At 57.5% G+C, this 19,537-nt stretch overlaps 1 long non-coding RNA gene across 1 annotated transcript; it reads left to right on the top strand.

The window, feature by feature from the left end:
• The first annotated feature begins 18,144 nt into the window (after positions 1 to 18,144).
• Positions 18,145 to 19,194, top strand: LOC139829574 (uncharacterized). The gene is made up of 3 exons (XR_011742095.1): positions 18,145 to 18,191; positions 18,960 to 19,019; positions 19,149 to 19,194. It is a non-coding gene; the product is annotated as an uncharacterized lncRNA (long non-coding RNA).
• Positions 19,195 to 19,537: the final 343 nt, after the last annotated feature.

Genomic DNA, 19,537 nt, shown 5'->3' with positions numbered 1-19,537 from the left:
TACCATGGGGACCCCCCTTGTCCCCAGGGCCCATTGTGACATTCAGGGGGACTCCTCTTTGTCCCCAGGGCCTATTGTGTCATCCTGGGGATCTCCCCTTGTCTCTAGGGCCCATTGTGAGACTGTGGAAGACCCCCTTTGTCCCCAAGTCCCATTGTGACGTCCCAGGACGCCTCGTTGTCCCCAGGACCCATTGTGACTCCATGGGAACCCCCCCTTGTCCCCAGGGCCCATTGTGACATCATGGGACCCCCCTTTGTCCCCAGTGCTCATTGTGAAATCCTGGGGACCCACTTTGTCCCCAGGGCCCATTGTGGCACCATGGGGAGCGCCTTTGTCACTGGGGACCATTGTGACATTCCAGAATTTTACTTTGTCCCCAGGGCCCATTGTGACATCCTGGGGATCCCCCTTTGTCGCCAGGGCCCACTGTGACACCGTGGGCACCGTCTTTGTCCCATGGGCCCATTGTGACCTTCAAGGGACCCCCCATTGTCCCCAGGGCCCATTGTGACATCCTGGGTACCCCCTTTGTCCCCAAGACCCATTGTGACATCCTAGTACCCCCCGCAGTCCCCAGGGTCCATTGTGACATCCTGGAGATCCCCGTTGTCCCCAGGGCCCATTGTGAAACCGTGGGGACCCTCTTGTCCCCAGGGCCCATCGTGGCACCGTGGAGACCCCCCCTTTGTCTCCAGTGCCCATTGTGACATCCTGGGGACCCCCTTTGTCCCCAGTGCTCATTGTGACAGGGTGGGACCCCCCTTGTACCCAGGGCCCATTGTGACATCCTGGGGACCCCCTTTGTCCCCAGGGCCTATTGTGACATCCTGGGGAGTCCCCTTTATCCCCAGGGCCCATTGTGACATCCTGGGGACCCCCTTTGTCCCTAGGGTTCATTGTGACATCCCAGGACCCCCATTGTCCCCAGGGCCCATTGTGAACAACCTGGGGACCCCCCTTTTTCCCCGGGCCCATTGTGGCGTCCCAGGATGCTTCGTTGTCCCCTGGGCCCATTGTGACATCCCGGGGACCCCTTTTGTCCCCAGGGTCCATTGTGACATCCTGGGGCCTCCCTTTGTCCCCAGGGCCCATTGTGACATCGCAGGAGCCCCCATTGTCCCAAGGGCACATTGTTACATCCTGGGGACCCCCTTGTCCCCAGGGCCCATCGTGGCACCGTGGGGACCCCCTTGTCACTGGGGACCCATTGTGACACTATGGGGACCCCCCTTTGTGCCCAGGGCCCATTGTAACATCCTGGGGACCCCCTTGCCTCCAGGGCCCCTTGTGACATCAAAGGATCACCCTTTGTCCCCAGGACCCATTGTGACATCCCAGGACCCCACTTACTCCCCAGGGCCCATTGTGGCACCATGAGGACCCCCTTTGTCACTGGTGCCCATTGTGACATCCCAGGACCCTCCATTGTCTGCAGAGCCCATTGTTACACTATAGGGACCCCCCTTGTCACTGAGGACCCATTGTGACACCATGGGCACCTCCCCTTGTCGTCAGAGCCCATCGTGACATCCCAAAACCCCCAATTGTCTCCAGGGCCCATTGTGACATCCTGGGGACCTCCCTTTCTCCCCAGGGCCCATTGTGACGTTCCAGGAACCCCCATTGTCCTCAGGGCCCATTGTGACATTCAGGGGACCCCCTTTGTCTTCAGGGCCCATTGTGACACCATGGAGACCCCATTTGTCACTCGGGCCCATTGTGACTCCTAGGACCCCCCATTGTCCCCAAGGCCCATTGCGACATCCTGGGGACCCTCCTTTGTCCTCAGGGCTTATTGTGACATCCTGGGGACCGCCTTTGTCCCCAGGGCCCATTGTGACATCCCAGGACCCCAAGTTGTCCCCAGGGACCATTGTGACACCGTGGGGACCCCCTTTGTCCTCAGGGCCCGTTGTGAACATCCTGGGGACCCCCTTGTCCACACGACCCATCGTGGCACCGTGGGGACCCCCCGTTGTCCCCAGGGCCTATAGTGACACCGTGGGTACCCCCTTTATCCCATGAGCCCATTGTGACATCCTGGGGACCCCCTTGTCCCCAGGGCCCATTGTGACACCATGGGGATCGCCTTTGTCCCCGTGGCCCATTGTGACATCCCAGGACCCCGCGTTGTCCCCAGGGCCCATTCTGACATCCCAGGACCCCCCGTTGTCCCCAGGGCCCATTGTGACACCATGGGTACCCCCTTTGTCCCATGGGCCCATTGTGACATCCTGGGGACCCCCTTGTCGCCAGGGCCCATCATGGCACCGTGGGGACCCCCCTTTGTCCCCAGTGCCCATTGTGACATCCTGGGGACCCCCCTTGTCCCCATGGCTTATTGTGACACCCTGGGACCCCCTTTGTCCCCAGGGCCCATTGTGACGTCCCAGGACCCCCCATTGTCCCCAGGGACCATTGTGACATCCTGGGGACCCCCTTTGTCCCAAGACCCCATTGTGACATCCTGGGGACCCCGCCTTGTCCCCAAAGCCCATTGTGACATCCTGGGGACCCTCTTTGTCCCCAGGGCCCATTGTGGCACCATGGGGACACCCTTTGTCACTGGGGCCAATTGTGACATCCCAGGACCCCACTTTGTCCCCAGGGCTTATTGTGATACCATGGGGACCCCCCTTGTCCCCAGGGCCCATTGTGACATTCAGGGGGACTCCTCTTTGTCCCCAGGGCCTATTGTGTCATCCTGGGGATCTCCCCTTGTCTCTAGGGCCCATTGTGAGACTGTGGAAGACCCCCTTTGTCCCCAAGTCCCATTGTGACGTCCCAGGACGCCTCGTTGTCCCCAGGACCCATTGTGACTCCATGGGAACCCCCCCTTGTCCCCAGGGCCCATTGTGACATCATGGGACCCCCCTTTGTCCCCAGTGCTCATTGTGAAATCCTGGGGACCCACTTTGTCCCCAGGGCCCATTGTGGCACCATGGGGAGCGCCTTTGTCACTGGGGACCATTGTGACATTCCAGAATTTTACTTTGTCCCCAGGGCCCATTGTGACATCCTGGGGATCCCCCTTTGTCGCCAGGGCCCACTGTGACACCGTGGGCACCGTCTTTGTCCCATGGGCCCATTGTGACCTTCAAGGGACCCCCCATTGTCCCCAGGGCCCATTGTGACATCCTGGGTACCCCCTTTGTCCCCAAGACCCATTGTGACATCCTAGTACCCCCCGCAGTCCCCAGGGTCCATTGTGACATCCTGGAGATCCCCGTTGTCCCCAGGGCCCATTGTGAAACCGTGGGGACCCTCTTGTCCCCAGGGCCCATCGTGGCACCGTGGAGACCCCCCCTTTGTCTCCAGTGCCCATTGTGACATCCTGGGGACCCCCTTTGTCCCCAGTGCTCATTGTGACAGGGTGGGACCCCCCTTGTACCCAGGGCCCATTGTGACATCCTGGGGACCCCCTTTGTCCCCAGGGCCCATTGTGACATCCTGGGGACCCCCTTTGTCCCCAGGGCCTATTGTGACATCCTGGGGAGTCCCCTTTATCCCCAGGGCCCATTGTGACATCCTGGGGACCCCCTTTGTCCCTAGGGTTCATTGTGACATCCCAGGACCCCCATTGTCCCCAGGGCCCATTGTGAACAACCTGGGGACCCCCCTTTTTCCCCGGGCCCATTGTGGCGTCCCAGGATGCTTCGTTGTCCCCTGGGCCCATTGTGACATCCTGGGGACCCCTTTTGTCCCCAGGGTCCATTGTGACATCCTGGGGCCTCCCTTTGTCCCCAGGGCCCATTGTGACATCGCAGGAGCCCCCATTGTCCCAAGGGCACATTGTTACATCCTGGGGACCCCCTTGTCCCCAGGACCCGTTGTGACATCTTGGGGACCCCTATATCACCAGAGCCCATTGTGATATCCTGGGGAGCCCCCTTTGTCCCCAGGGCCCATTGTGCACATCCTGTGGACCCCTCTTTGTCCCCAGGGCCCATTGTGATATCCTGGGGAGCCCTCTTTTTCCCCAGGGCCTATTGTGACATCCTGGGGACCCCCTTTGTCCCCCGGGCTCATTGTGACATCCTGAAGATCCCCTTTGTCCCCAGGGCCTATTGTGACATCCCAGGACCCCCCCTTTTCTCCAGGGCCCATTGTGATGTCCCAGGACCCCCTATTGTCCCCAGAGCCCATTGTGACATCCCAGGACCCCCCATTGTCCCCAGGCCCCATTATACACATCCTGGGGTCCCCCTTTATCCCCAGGGCCATTGTGACACCATAGGGACGCCCTTTGTCCCCAGGGCCCATTGTGACGTCCCAGGATGCCCCATTGTCCCCAGGGCCCATTGTGAAATCATGGGGACCCCCTTTATCCCCAGGGCCTGTTGTGACATCCCAGGACCCCCCATTGTCCCCAGGGCCCATTGTGACATCCCAGGACCCCCCATTGTCCCCAGGGCCCATTCAACACCATGGGGACCCCCTTTGTCCCCAGGGCTCATTGTGATATCCTGGGGACTCCCTCTGTCCCCAGGGCCCATTGTGACACCGTGGAGACCCTCCTTGTCCTCAGGGCCCATTATGACATTCAGGGGACTCCTCTTTGTCCCCAGGGCCTATTGTGACATCCTGGGGACCCCCCTTTTCTCCAGGGCCCATTGTGACGTCCCAGGACCCCCTGTTGTTCCCCGGGCCCATTGTGAAATCCTGGGGACCCCCTCTTTTTCCCCAAGGCCCATTGTGACATCCCACGACCCCCCATTGTCCCCAGGCCCCATTATGCACATCCTGCGGTCCCCCTTTATCCCCCGGCCCCATTCTGACACTGTGGGGACCCCCGTTGTCCCCAGGACCCATTGTGACATCCTGGGGACCCCCTTTGTCCCCAGGGCCTATTGTGACATCCCAGAATCCCCCATTGTCCCCAGGGCTCATTGTGACACCGTGGGGACCCCCCCTTTTTCTCCAGTGCCCATTGTGACATCCTGGGGACCCCCCTTTGTCTCCAGGGCCCATTGTGACGTTCAGGGGAACCCCCTTTGTCCCCAGGGCCCATTGTGACATCCTGGGGACTCCCTTTGTCCCCAGGGCCCATTGTGACATCCCAGCACCCCCCATTGTCCCCAGGGCCCATTGTGACATCCTGGGAACCCCCTTGTCCCCAGGGCCCGTCGTGGCACCGTGGGGACCCTCCCCTTTTTCTCCAGTGCCAATTGTGACATCCTTGGGACCCCTCTTGTCCTCAGAGCCCATTCTGACATCCTGGGGAGCCCCCTTTGTCCCCAGGGCCGATTGTGACATCCTGGAGACCCCGTTTGTCCCTAGGGCCCATTGTGGCACCATGGGGACCCCCTTTGTCCCCAGGGCCCATTGTGACGTCCCAGGACCCCCCATTTTCCCCAGGGCGCATTGTGACATCCTGGGGACCCTCCTTTGTCCCCAGGGGCCATTGTGACATACCAGGACCCACCCTTGTCCCCAGGGCCCTTTGTGACATCCTGGGGACCCCCATTGTCCCCAGAGTCCATTGTGACATCCTGGGCAGCCCCCTTTGTCCCCAGGGCCCATTGTGACATCCCAGGACCCCCCTTGTCTCCAGAACCCATTGTGACATCCTGGGGACCCTGTTGTCACAAGGGCCCATTGTGACACCGTGGGAACCCCCTTTGTCACTGGGGCCCATTGTGGCATACCAGGACTCCACTTTGTCCCCAGGGCCCATTGTGACACTGTGGGGACCCCTTTGTCCCTAGGACCCATTGTGACATCCCATGACCCCCCCTTGTCCCCAGGGCCCATTGTGACATCCTGGGGACCCCTTTGTCCCCAGGGACCATTGTGACAGGGTGGGACACCCCTTGTCTCCAAGGCCCATTGTGACATCATGGGGACCCCCCTTTGTCCCCAGGGCCCATTGTGACATCCTGGGGATCCCGTTTGTCCCCAGGGCCCATTGTTACATCCTGGGGACCCCCTTTGTCCCCAGGGGCCATTGTGACATCCTGGGGACCCCCCTTGTCCCCAGAGCCCATTGTGACATTCAGGGGACCCTCTCTTTGTCTCCAGGGCCGATTGTGACATCCTTGGGACCTCGTTTGTCCCCAGGGCCCATTGTTGTACCATGGGGAGCCCCTTTGTCCCCAGGGCCCATTGTGGCACCATGGTGAACCCCTTTGTCACTGGGGCTCATTGTGACATCCCAGGACCCCCCGTTGTCCCCAGGGCCCATTGTGACATCCTGGGTCCCCCTTTGTCCCTGTCGAGGGTTAGGATTGCGGGGTGACAATCAAACCCTGGCAGATGTGTTGTCAACCTCCTCTCCCCCCCACTCCCCCTTTTGCCCCTCCCTCTCCCCCCTTCCCACTCAGCACAGGCGATCGGGAGGGGAAGAAGCACAGAGGGGAGAGAGCTGGAAAAGTTCAAGATGTTTTACTGATGCTACTGATGAGAACAGAGAAAATAATACAAATATACAAAACCCATCTTGTAAGTCTGAGCAACTGCAGAGCCAGCACCCAAAGTCCTGGATCAGACTCTGCAGCCAACCGGAGCTGGATTCAGTCTCTCACTGGCCTCCGTTCGCAGGGACGACCAGCAAGGTCCTCTCCTGATGTCGGCCATGAGCAGAAGGGAAGGAAAAAGGCAAAAGGGAAGGGAAAGGGACGAGATTCTCGTGATCTCCCGCTTTTATATGAAGTATTCACGTGAACGGAATGTTATGCACAGTTGCTCACCGGTTTCTCGTTGCCCCTCTCGCGAGATGTCCACCCGTGCTTATCAATAAGTTTCCATTCCATTGCTGGGTTTACCAAAACATGTGTCTGGTTCTCCAGGAAAATGCAGCTGACATGAAGGCTTTGGCTGACAGGCAAAATTCACTAAAAGAGAAACTTGTTTTTTACCAAAACCAGGACAGGTGGGGGCGCAGAGGCTGCTGAGACATGGAGATGGACTGGGACACGGGGGTGGGCTGGGACATAGAGATAGGCTGGGACATGGATGGCCTGGGTCACAGAGACTGCTGGGATGTGCAGACGGGCTGGGTCATGGGCACGAGTCAGAGCCAGCACAGGAGCAGGGAGGCTGGGGCAGCTCCATCCTGCAGACGTGCTTGTCCTGGCCATGCCAGCCATGGGATACGTGCCCCAGCACAGACACACACCCGTGGGACACACAGCTGGCCACAGGGACCCCAGAGACACACGCACGCCCCGTGCCATCATTCCAGTTCACTGGTGGAGCCGTGGGGGTCACTGGGGTGGCGGTGGCGGTGGCCAAGGGTGGCGAGGGTGGCACCAAGGTGCTCACAGTCCAAACTGATCACTGTGTTTAAAAAGATAATCGAGGGGGAAGGGCAACCAAAGAGCCAGGAATCCATATTTCAAATAAATCAATAAGGTGAGAGGGTTGTTAATTAGATGAATGAGACAGGTAAACTGAGGCCAGCCCTGGGGAGTCTGTAACCCCTGCAGTGCCAAGCGCTGGGGAGCAGGGCAGGGAATGTGCAGCTGGGGTTGGTGGATGTGTAAGCGGGGGCTTTTTGTCCCATTCCCTGTGCTGTCTTTGGGTAGAACACCTGGTCTTGCCAAATCGTTTATAAAATACGCTTTGCTGAGAGATCCTGCCCGGGGCTGTTCTCTTGGCAAGGGGATTGTTTCCCACAGCAGGCTTTGGCAGCAGAAGTTTGGCAGGACAAGAGGGCCCATGAGGTCAGAAAGCACAGCAGAGCTGGAACGTGGGGTCACGGGCACCAAACCCAGCTCGGGTGGGAGCCAAGAGGGTCCCCTCGTGTGCAGGGCCCAAAGCGCCATCTGTGGCATCTGCCCGTCCTTCTGAGCGCCCAGAGCCTCCCTCTTGGGGCCAAATCCTCATGTTTAGGGTCCCAACGCGTCTTTCATCACCCACGGCCTTTGGTCAGGGCCCGCAGCTTCATTTTCAGGTGGAGCTCGCTGCCTGGCAACAACCGCCCGGAAGTCTGTGGACAGCCAGGGGATGAAATGCAGCCAATCACATTTGAGGAGGCGGGGCAAGTCATGTGATTGAAATGTAAGCAGCCAATCGAGCTTTGAGACCTGCAGGACAGTTGGCGACAGTTGGACAAACTGGGCAGCGCTCAGGGGCGGGCTGTGCTGGCTGCACCAATCACACCTGGTGGGAGTGCAGCACAGGGATGATTGACAAATAACCTGACCAATCATTTGGTGGGGGGAGCCAGTGGGAGATCCCAGACAGCCAATCAGAGAAAAGAGCGGCTCAGGGAAGGCGGACACTGTGGGGGGAGTAACCCCTCAGGCCGCCAATCAGAGAGAGTATCACCTCAGGGCAGGGCGAGCCCCAAAGCAGGACAGAATCACTGCCCAGGCAGCCAATCAGCTGCAGGATCAGCTCAGGGGAGGAGACTGACAGCCCTCCCGACCAATGGTGGCGCAGCCCAGGCTGAGCAGGCGGTTGCTCTGCAGGCGGCCAGCGTGAGCTTTGCCATGGCGCCCGTGGAGCTGCCCGAGGCCCAGCAGCGCCCGGCCCAGCCCTGGGGCCCTTTATCCTCCCTCTGGGGCCCTGGAGCTGTCTTGCTGCCTCTGGCCCAGGTGTGTGTGGGCTGCTCTGGCCTTGTTCTCCTGGGCGGGGGAGGGGGCAGGGGGCACTTGCTGGAGAGGAGCAGCTGGGGCTGGGGCTGGAGCTGGAGAGAGCAGGAGAAGGGGAAGCAGCTGGAGGGTGAAGTGCAGGGGATCCCCACAGCTGCTGCTGCAGCTGCACCAGAGACAGCTGCCCCTCTGGGTGAGGAAGAGTCCCTGTGAGCAGCCTCAGCAGAGCAGATCACAAACGTGCACCGCAGGGTCTGTGTAAGTGGGGAAAATCACTGTCCGGCCGTATAGTGTGTGTGTGTGGGGTGCGTCTGGGGAGCCTCGTGCTGTGAGAGCTGTCAGACACCCATGTGTTCTCTTAGGTGCGGGATGGACAAACGGCTGGAGCTACAGAATAGGAGGGGAGGGAAAGACAGGCAGACAGAAGGGCCTGAACTGCACAGCTTGCCTGGCAGTGCAGAGAGCAGGAACTGTGGTGAGTGCTGGGCCCTTGGGCTCATTTCGTCCTGTTTTGTGCTCCCCTCCCTCCCTCCCTGCTCCCTCCTCTTTCCTACCGTGTCCTTCTCCCTCTTCATCTCTTCTCTCTCTGCCCCTCTCTGCTTCTTCCTCACCGTTTCCTCCACCCGTCTCCACCTCTGTGCAGGGTTTCTCGTATCTCCCTCTCTGTCTCCGCTGCTCTGTGCTTCTCATCATCCCTGGTTTCTCTTTGTCACCATTCTGCTCTGTTGCTGTGTCCTGCTCCCTGCCCCATCATTTCTCACTGTATCCCTCTGTCCTGCTCCCTGCACCTATTCCTGCCCCTCTTCTTTTTTACTCCCTCTCCATCTTGCTGCCCGCCCCAGGATTTTTTCCCCAATCTCTGTCCTGCCCCCAACCCTTGTTGTTCTTTCTCTCTCCTGCTCCCCTTCTGTCTTCTGCCTGTCTTCCCTTTCCCGGCTGCTTCTTTCTCCAGCTCTGTCCAGATTACTGCCCCTCTTCCTTTTGATGTCTTTCTGTCCTGGTTTTCTTTCTGTCTCCCATCCCTGTTCCCAGTGCCATCCCTTCTCACTATATCACCCCTGTCCAGCTGGCTCTGCCTTTTCTTTGTCTTCTCTTCCTCTTTCCTGCTGCTCAGCCCTCTTTTCCTCTTTCTCCAGCTCCTTGCTGCATGTTTCCCCTTTCCAGTCTCTTCATTTGGATCCCCACTTTGCTTTATTTCTCACTCCCTTTGTTCTGTTCCCTGTCTTTCTTTTTGTCTCTCCATCTGTGCATCCCCCTCCCTGTCTTTCTCCAGCCCCTTCCTGCTTCTCCTCCTCCCCCCTCCCCATCCCTCTGTCCTGCTCATCAGCCCTGCTGGTTCTTCCTCCCTGTCTCATCCCAGCTCATTGTGCCTTTTTGCCTTCATCGCTCCGTCCTTTTCCCTGTGTGTTTGTTTCTCTCTCAGCTCCTCTGTCTTCTCTCTTGTCTGATTTGTCTCTTGCTAGTCCTCTGTCCTTCTCCCCAGCAGCTTCAACTGAATGGCCAGGTGTCCCTGCACTCTGGTGGTTCCTCATCACTGCCCTGGGCTGTGTCTGTAGGGCTGGGGATCATTTAGGAGCTGCTCTCCTTCTGCAGACAGCAGAGCCTGGTGCAGCTACAGCAGAGGTTGTTCTCAGCTGCTGCTTATGCAGCTCGTTGGAAGAGCAGCTGTGGGCCTTCTTTGGAAGGGAGGTTTCTTGTTCTGTGCTTACTGCTCCTGGGGACCCTGCACAGGAGCGGTGTTGGGGTCTGCAGGGACGGGTGGGACCTGCTGTGATTCCTGGTGAACGTGAACTGAACTTGTCCTGATGTACTCGAATGAAAACAGACTGACTGGAGATGGTTTACTGCCCTGTTTCAGTTCCAAACTACATGTTTGGCACTGGAGAACATGAGACTTTGTGCTGCGTTCCAGATGTCAGCTGAGAACATCACTGCCTTTGGTACCAGGGCAGGTGGTCTGTGATCAGGGGTGCGGACTTGCATGGCAGTGCTTTAATGAACATTTTATGGTCTTGCCACTTCAAAGCCCTTCATTTTCCTAGAAATTTGAAGATGGCATTTCTCATTCGGAGGTTCAGACTTCGGTTGGACTTGATGTTGAATGGTCCATACAATGGGGTGCATAAAAGAAGAATCTCGCTTCCTTGTTGTTGTTGTTTTCTAACGCTGTCTGAATTTGGTAAGCAAGAGGAAGAGTGGCTTGCAGTGTCTGCTTTTGAGAGGAACGTATTCCTGACTGTCTCCATCTCTGTATGGTGAAGCTTTCTGCCTGCACTATGATTTTGCTGGGCTGTGAGGCTGTGTTGGAGCAGCAGAGGTCAGAAGTGGTGGCTTTAAAGGCATTGAAGCTGTGGTCAAACTAGCAGGAAAAGCTGGTTTCTTCCCAGAGAGCTGCCTGACAAAAACAGCTACAAGTAAAGACCCTTGAAGTTGGCTTTTTTTATTTAAATTTACTATTAATATGTAGCTTTTGGGATTGATTGATTGATTGATTTCTGGGAAGCAAGAAGTGAGAGCCTGTGCACTCCCACAGGCAGTGCTGCCTCCCAAAATAGGTGCCCCCTTCTCCACTTCTGTTCCTTCCATGCTGGTGTAGCACAAGGCCATGCAGCAGTGTGCAGATGTGGTGATTCCAATGTGACTGTGAGGTCAGAGCCCCTCGGTGACGTGCTGTGCTGTGTCTTGGCAGCAGCAGCATCATGGGGCGAGCGTGGGGGCCATGGTCCTCACCCTGTTCCTCCTCCTGGTGTCCCTGCCAGCCCGGGACGCCCAGGCTGCTCCAGCCGAGCGCAGGGAGCAGGTGGGCGAGCAGGGGCAGCACCCAGCCCCGAGCAGCTCAGCAGGGCAGCAGTGGGGCCAGGGCTGGGGCTGGGGCCGGGAGAGCAGCCGGGCTGGGCCGGGCAGGGCGAGCCAGGCAGCACCAGGGTGTGGGCAGGGGGCAGACACCCGCAGGGAGGGGAGAGGGGCTGCGGCTGCTTCAGGGGCAGGTTCTGGGCAAGCAGGGGCTGGGAGTGCTGGCACAGGGCAGAAACCAGCACTGAGTCCCTGTGGGGCCCTCCCTGCCCCCCAGCCTCGTGCCACACGGCCCCATCCCAGGGCGCGCTTTGAGCCTTTGGGCCCGTTTCAAATCAAAGCTGGGATTGCTTTGGCACTTTGGGCCACTTTAGAGCTAAACCTGGGCACATTTGTGCCCTTTGGGATCGTTTCTGCCTATATCTGGGAGTTCTTTGGTTTTCCAGTTTTGTTTATACCCAAATCTGGGGGTGTTTGGGCCATTTTTGGCCATTTTTTTACCCAAATCTGGGCATACTTCGACTCTTTGGTCCAGTTTCACCCTGAATCTGGGGATGTTATACCCCTTTTTGGCCAGTTTTGCTCAAATCTAGTGGTGCTTTGGTTTTTTCTGCCTCTCTTGACCCGATATACTCAGGTGCTTTTGCCCATTTTTTCCCCTGATATGGGCACTGTGATCCCAAATATGGGATGTTTTCATGTTTGCCGACAGCTTTGCACCCAAGTGTGGATGTTTTTGCCTCTTTGGGCCACTTTTTGCCCAAATACTCAGATTGTTTTGCCTGTATTGACCAATTTAGCCCCCAAATATTTGGAATATTTTGTCATTTTGCCAGTTTTTTCCCCAAATACGGCTATTTTTCTGCAAGATATGGGCACTGTTGTCCTAAATATGTTGTGTTGTGTTTTGTTTTTTCTCTCTTGTCTATGTCCTCTTTTACCTGGAATGCAGGAGTGTTGCTCGGTGAGCCTGGAAACCTCTCTGATCTGTGCTTGACTCCAGGACATGGCATTGGCAGAGTTGATCGAGCTTCTCAGCTGGGTCCTGGTTAGGAGCCTTGGGCTGTCCCAGAGGTGAGTTGTCACTGTCTGTCTGCTTGAGCGAATAAACACTCGTGTTTTAATAGGTTATTCATGTGTGATTGTACCCAAGATCCTCTCAGAGGCTTTCCAAAAGCGTTTTGTGCCTTGGTGGTATTACACAGACAAGTCATGAATGTTCAATTTGCCTGAAAACCTGCTAGGTCTCAGCAAAAAGGTCACCCGTGCTCTGTTTCTAGCTGTGGGAAAACACAACTCTGTATGTGTCTCGTGTCATTATCTCACCCTCTCCCATCACAGCAGGTGACTGAGGAAGCAGGAGATCACAACGTGCCATGGAAGCTCCCACCCGTGTTTGACTCCCTGTTTGGTTCCTGCAGTCCATGCTGATCAAGCCTCTTGGTGTAATCCTGTTCCTGAGCCTGAGGGGAATCGCAGGGGTAAGTGTTCAGTGTTCATTGGTTACTGGCCTTTTGCGTTTGTTAGTATTTGGTTTATTATTTGTGAACGTTTTCTTGCAATAGTTGAGCCTTGCAGTAGCCAGCAGGCTCTGATTTAGGAGAAACATGGATGATCATTTTTTGCCCTGGTGCTCCATGCTCCCACGTTAGTGTGGGTTTCCTTTTGTGTGTGTGAGAGGTCTCCTGCCTTGCTTTAGGATTACAGTAAGTGATTGGACTAATATTAGAAGTTTAGATGAAGGGATAGGTGTTAGGGGTAGGGTTAGGGTTATTATTAGGGTTTGATTAGGATTAGGTTTAGGGTTTATGGGTAGGGATGTGGTTAGTGATAAGGGTTAGTATTAGGGTTAATGTTAGGAGTAAGGATTAAGGTTAGGGGTTAGGGAATAGTGTTTGTGTAAGCAGTAAGACTTCAGGTTTAGGGGGAAAGGGTAGGAATATGGTTAAGGTTGGCATAGGGTTAGGAGTTTGGGTTAGGGTTAGGCTTAGGTTTTGGAGTTTGGGTTAGGGTTAGGCTTAGGAGTTTGGGTTAGGCTTAGTCTTAAGCTTAGGAGTTTGGTTTAGGCTTAGACTTAGGGTTAGGAGTTTGAGTTAGGATTTAGGGTTAGTCTTAAGGCTAGGAGTTTGGGTTAGGGTTGGGCTTAGGCGTCTGGGTTGGGCTTAGGCGTCTGGGTTGGGCTTAGGCGTCTGGGTTGGGCTTAGGCGTCTGGGTTGGGCTTAGGCTTAGAGTTAGGAGTTTGGGTTAGGGTTAAGGGATTGGGATAAGGGTTAAGAGATTGGGTTAGGGTTAAGGGATTGGGTTAGGATTGGGTTTAGGGTTAGGAATTAGGCTTAGGTTTAGGATTAGGATTAGCGTTATGGTCTGGGGTTAGGAATCTTAACCCTCGACAGGGACAAAGGGGGTCCCCACGGTGTCACAATGGGACCTGGGGACAATGGGAGTCCCCAGCATGTCACAATGGGCCCTGGGGACAGAGAGGGGTGCCCTGAATGTCAGAATGGGCCCCAGTGACAAAGGGATCCCCCATGGTGCCAAAATGGGCCCTGGGGACAAAGTAAGGTCCTGGAATGTCACAATGGGACCCAGTAACAAAGGGGGTCCCCATGGTGTGAAAATGGGCCCTGGGGACAAAGGGGGTCCCTAGGATGTCACAATGGGCTCTGGGGACAATGGGGGGTACTGGGATGTCACAATGGGCCCTGGGGACAAGGGGGAGTCATGGGACGTCCAATGGGCCCTGGGGACAAAGGGGGTCCCCAGGATGTCACAATGGGCTCTGGGGACAATGGGGGGTGTCCAGGATGTCACAATGGGCCCTGAGGACAAGGCGGGGTCCCCATGGTGTCACAAAACAACGTCCTCAGGGATATGGGTCAGTGCCAGGGGTAGGTTATGCTTGGCCTCCATGACCTCGAGGGTCTTTTCCAACCAAAATGAGTTCTTAGGGTTTATCCCAAATGATGGGAACCCCCGCTTCCATCTCTGCTCTTCACCAAACACCTTTTAGAGGATGAAGAGGAAGGAGACGCAACACCTCAGCATACGGAGGGTCTTCCCCAAAGGGGTGGTCTGGGGTATCCAAAACACAAGGGGTGGTCTGGGGTATCCAAAACACAAGGGGTGGTGTGGGCATCCAAAGCACAAGGGGTGGTCTGGGGTATCCAAAACACAAGGGGTGGTGTGGGCATCCAAAGCACAAGGGGTGGTCTGGGGTATCCAAAACACAAGGGGTGGTGTGGGCATCCGAAGCACAAGGGGTGGTCTGGGCCATCCAAAGCTCTCCTGGAGCGACTGCTGCTTCTTCTTGCTTTCCATCAGCTTCTTGATGTCTTCCCGCGTGGGGATGCGCTCGTCATCTTCATCATCTTCATCATCTTCGTCATCTTTGTCATCTTCATCATCTTCATCATCTTCATCATCTTCCTGCCCAGCATCCCAGGCCCATCCGCAGCTGCTGGAGCTTCCATGAAAGGCCTGGAGCCACGCGCCGCTCCAGCTTCATCCAAAAGAGGTGGTGAGCTCCAAAAAGGAAGGAAGGAGGGAAGGAAGGAAGGGAGGAGGGAAGGAAGGGAGGAGGGAAGGAAGGGAGGAGGGAAGGAAGGGAGGAGGGAAGGAAGGAGGGAAGGAAGGAGGGAAGGAAGGAGGGAGGGAAGGAGGGAAGGAAGGAAGGAGGGAAGGAAGGAAGGAGGGAAGGAAGGAAGGAGGGAAGGAAGGAAGGAGGGAAGGAAGGAGGGAGGGAAGGAAGGAGGGAGGGAAGGAAGGAGGGAGGGAAGGAAGGAAGGAGGGAAGGAAGGAAGGAGGGAAGGAAGGAAGGAAGGAGGGAAGGAAGGAAGGAACCGGGGGTTCCCATCATTTGGGGTAAACCCTAAAAACTCATTAATCACTTTGGTTGGAAAAAAGCACCCACCTCCATAGGACCCCATAGGGACCCATAGAGACCATAGAGGCCCATAGGGAGCCACAGAGCCCCATGGAACCCCATAGAGACCCATACGGACCGTAGAGCCTGTAGAGACCCATAGGGACCCATAGAGACCCATAGGGACCCATAGAGACCCATAGGGACCCATAGAGACCCAAAGGGACCCATAGAGAGGGAGGGTTTTAGGACCCTGGGGGTTCCATAGAGACCCATAGAGCATCAAGGAGCCCCATAAGGACCCATAGACACCCATAGGGACCCATAGAGCCCCATAGGAAACCACAGAGCCCCATGGAACCCCATAGGGACCCATAGAGCTCCATAGGGACCCATAGAGACCCACAGGGACCCATAGAGAGGGAGGGTTTTAGGACCCCGGGGGTTCCATAGGGACCCACAGAGCCCCATTGGGACCCACAGAGACCCATAGGGACCCAAGGAACCCCATAGCGATCCTAGAGACCCATAGGGACCGTAGAGCCTGTAGAGACCCATAGGGACCCATAGAGACCCATAGAGCTCCATAGGACCCCATAGGGACCCATAGAGGCCCATAGGGAGCCACAGAGCCCCATGGAACCCCATAGAGACCCATAGGGACCCATAGAGACCCATAGGGAGCCACAGAGCCCCATGGAACCCCATAGAGCTCCATAGGGACCCATAGAGACCCATAGGGACCCATAGAGAGGGAGGGTTTTAGGACCCTGGGGGTTCCATAGAGACCCATAGAGCATCAAGGAGCCCCATAGGGACCCATAGAGCCCCAAAGAGCCCCATAGGGACCCACAGACACCCAAGGAGCCCCATAGAGACCCATTAAGACCCATAAGGACCCATAGGGACCCATAGAGGCCCATAGAGGCCCATAGGAAACCACAGAGCCCCATGGAACCCCATAGGGACCTATAGAGACCCATAGGACCCCATAGAGATCCAAGGAGCCCCATAGAGCTCCATAGGGACCCATAGAGAGGGAGGGTTTTAGGACCCCGGGGGTTCCTGCTGGGCTCAACTATGGCAAGAAAACCTTAATGAATAATTAACCGAATATTAATGAATGCAAAAGGCCAGGAACCAATGAGGAGTGAGCACTGAGCCCTGGGACAACCTGGGACAGCGGGGACAGGGACAGCGGGAATGTGACCCTGGGACCCATTGACCCCCATTGACTCCCATTGATCCCCATTGACCCCCATTGACCCCCATTGACCCCCATTGACCCCATTGACCCCATTGACCCCATTGACCCCCATTGACCCCATTGATCCCCATTGACCCCATTGGCCCCCATTGATCCCCATTGATCCCCATTGACCCATTGACCCCATTGACCCATTGATCCCCATTGACCCCATTGACCCCATTGACCCCATTGACCCATTGACCCCATTGACCCCATTGACCCATTGACTCCCATTGACCCCCATTGACCCCGTTGACTCATTGATCCCCATTGCCCCCCATTGCCCCCCATTGATCCCCATTGACCCCATTGACACCCATTGACCCCATTGACCCCCATTGATCCCATTGACCCATTGACCCCATTGACTCCCATTGACCCATTGACCCCATTGACCCATTGATCCCCATTGACCCCATTGACCCCCATTGACCCCATTGACTCCCATTGACCCATTGATCCCCATTGACCCATTGACCCCATTGACTCCCATTGCCCCATTGACCCCATTGACCCCCATTGCCCCATTGACCCCCATTGCCCCATTGACCCCCATTGACCCCCATTGATCCCATTGATCCCATTGACCCATTGACCCCATTGATCCCCATTGACCCCATTGATCCCCATTGACCCCATTGACCCCCATTGACCCCATTGATCCCCATTGACCCATTGATCCCCATTGACCCATTGACCCCATTGACCCCCATTGATCCCATTGACCCCATTGACCCCGCTGACTCCCATTGACCCCCATTGACCCATTGATCCCCATTGACCCCATTGACCCCCATTGATCCCATTGACCCATTGACCCCATTGACTCCCATTGACCCCATTGACCCCCATTGATCCCATTGACCCATTGACCCCATTGACCCCGTTGACTCATTGCCCCCCATTGCCCCCCATTGCCCCCCATTGCCCCCCATTGATCCCCATTGCCCCCCATTGATCCCCATTGCCCCCATTGCCCCCCATTGATCCCCATTGCCCCCATTGACTCCCATTGCCCCCCATTGCCCCCATTGTCCCATTTCAGGTAAAAGAGGACATAAACAAGAGAGAAAAAACAAAACACAACACATTTGGGCACTCCTGGGTCCTTTGGGGCACTCCTGGGTCCTTTGGGGCACTCCTGGGTCCCTCCTGAACTCCTGGGTCCTTTGGGGCACTCCTGGGTCCCTCCTGAACTCCTGGGTCCTTTGGGGTACTCCTGGGTCCCTTGGGGTACTCCTGGGTCCCTCCTGAACTCCCCATAGACCCCCATAATTTCCCCCTTAGGGACCCAGGAGTGCCCCATAGTGACCCATAAGTGACTCATGGAGCCCCCTAAGTGCGTTCGGGTCCCCTCGGGTCCCTTCGGGTGAGTTCGGGCCCCACTCGGGTCCCTTCGGGTCCCTTCGGGTGTGTTCGGGTCCCCTCGGGTCCCTTCGGGTGCGTTCGGGTCCCACTCGGGTCCCTTCGGGTGCGTTCGGGTCCCTTCGGGTGCCTTCGGGTCTCCTCGGGTGTGTTCGGGCCCCACTCGGGTCCCTTCGGGTGCGTTCGGGTCCCTTCGGGTGCGTTCGGGTCCCCTCGGGTCCCTTCGGCTCCCTTCGTGTATCTTCGGCTCCTCTCGGAGCCGCCTCCGCGCACGCCACGCACAGTGGGCGTGGCCACGCACCCCCCCCCCCTTCCCATTGGCCGCCGCCTGAGGAAGGGGGCGTGGCCTCGCTCGCAGCCGCCGCCGCGGCGGGAAACGATCGTGAGGCGGGAAAAGGGGGAGAAAGTGGGGGGGGGGGGGGGGGAAGGAAGAGGAGGGGCCGGGGGGGGAGCGGAACACGGGTTTTGGGGTAAAAAGGGGGGGATTTGGGAGTTTGGCGCCTTTTGGGGCACTTTCGGGTGGGTTCGGGTCCCTTCGGGGAGACTTCGGGCCCCTTCGGGTGGGTGCGGGTCCACTCGGGTGGGTGCGGGTCCACTCGGGTGGGTTCGGGCTCCTTCGGGTGGGTTCGGGCCCCTTCGGGTGGGTTCGGGTCCACTCGGGTGGGTTCGGGTCCACTCGGGTGGGTTCGGGTCCCTTCGGGTGGGTTCGGGTCCACTCGGGTGGGTTCGGGTCCCTTCGGGTGCGTTCGGCTCCACTCGGACCCCTTCGGGAAGACTTCGGGTCCCTTCGGGTGCGTTCGGCCCCGGCCGGGACTCGGGCGCCGTTCGGCTCCGCTCGGGCCCATTCGGCTCCGCTCGGGCGCCGCTCGGCTCCGCTCGGGCCCATTCGGCTCCGCTTGGGCGCCGTTCGGCTCCGCTTGGGCGCCGTTCGGCTCCGCTCGGGCCCATTCGGCTCCGCTCGGCTCTTTCCGTCTCCGCTCGTTTTCCCGCGCTTTCCCTCAGAGCGCGAAACGAAGCGCGGGGACCCCCGGGGCCGCTTTTTTCGCGCTTTTCCCGAGGTGACAACAGCGGGGGCTTTGGGGACACAGCTCGGGGAGCCTCAGCGGGAGGGTTTTGGGTTGAAAAAGCGCTATTTTGGGTCAATTTTGAGGTGGTTTGTGGCCCTCCCGGCGGGGCAAGATGGCGGCTGCGGACATCGAGGGGCTGCTGGGTGAGTAATGAGGGGGAATTAGGGGTGATTAGCGCGAATTAGGGGGTAATTAGGGGGCAGCGGGGATATGGGGGGGTGGGGGGGGTGTTAATTAGCGCTGCTGAGGGTGTTAATTGTTAATGAATGCAGAGGAGGAGCCGTTGCAGGAGCTGCACCCCGGGCTGGCCCCGCTGAGGGGGATTGGGGGGGTGGGAGCGGAGCTGGAGAGGGAGGTGAGACAGGTAAGGGGGCATTGGGGACAATGGGGACAGAGAGAGAGAGTGTGTGCGGATCAGCAGTGATCACCCCAAACCTGCCCCGCAGACACGGCACCCAAAATCCTGCACCCCAAAATACTCTTCCCAAACCTGCACCCCAGATCCTGACCCCAAGCCCTGCACCAAAACCCTGCCCCTCAATCCTGCATCCCCAAATCCTCCACCCCCGATCCTGTCTTCCCAAACCCTGCACCCCAGATCCTGCACCCCCAAATTCGGCCCTACCAAACTCTGCACCCCTAAACCCTACAACTGAAACCT

The sequence above is a fragment of the Patagioenas fasciata genome, chromosome 21 (genome assembly GCF_037038585.1).
Source record: "Patagioenas fasciata isolate bPatFas1 chromosome 21, bPatFas1.hap1, whole genome shotgun sequence".
Lineage (NCBI taxonomy): Eukaryota > Metazoa > Chordata > Aves > Columbiformes > Columbidae > Patagioenas > Patagioenas fasciata.
Note: the sequence above shows the minus strand (reverse complement) of the source record. Positions and strands in the feature narration are given on the sequence as shown.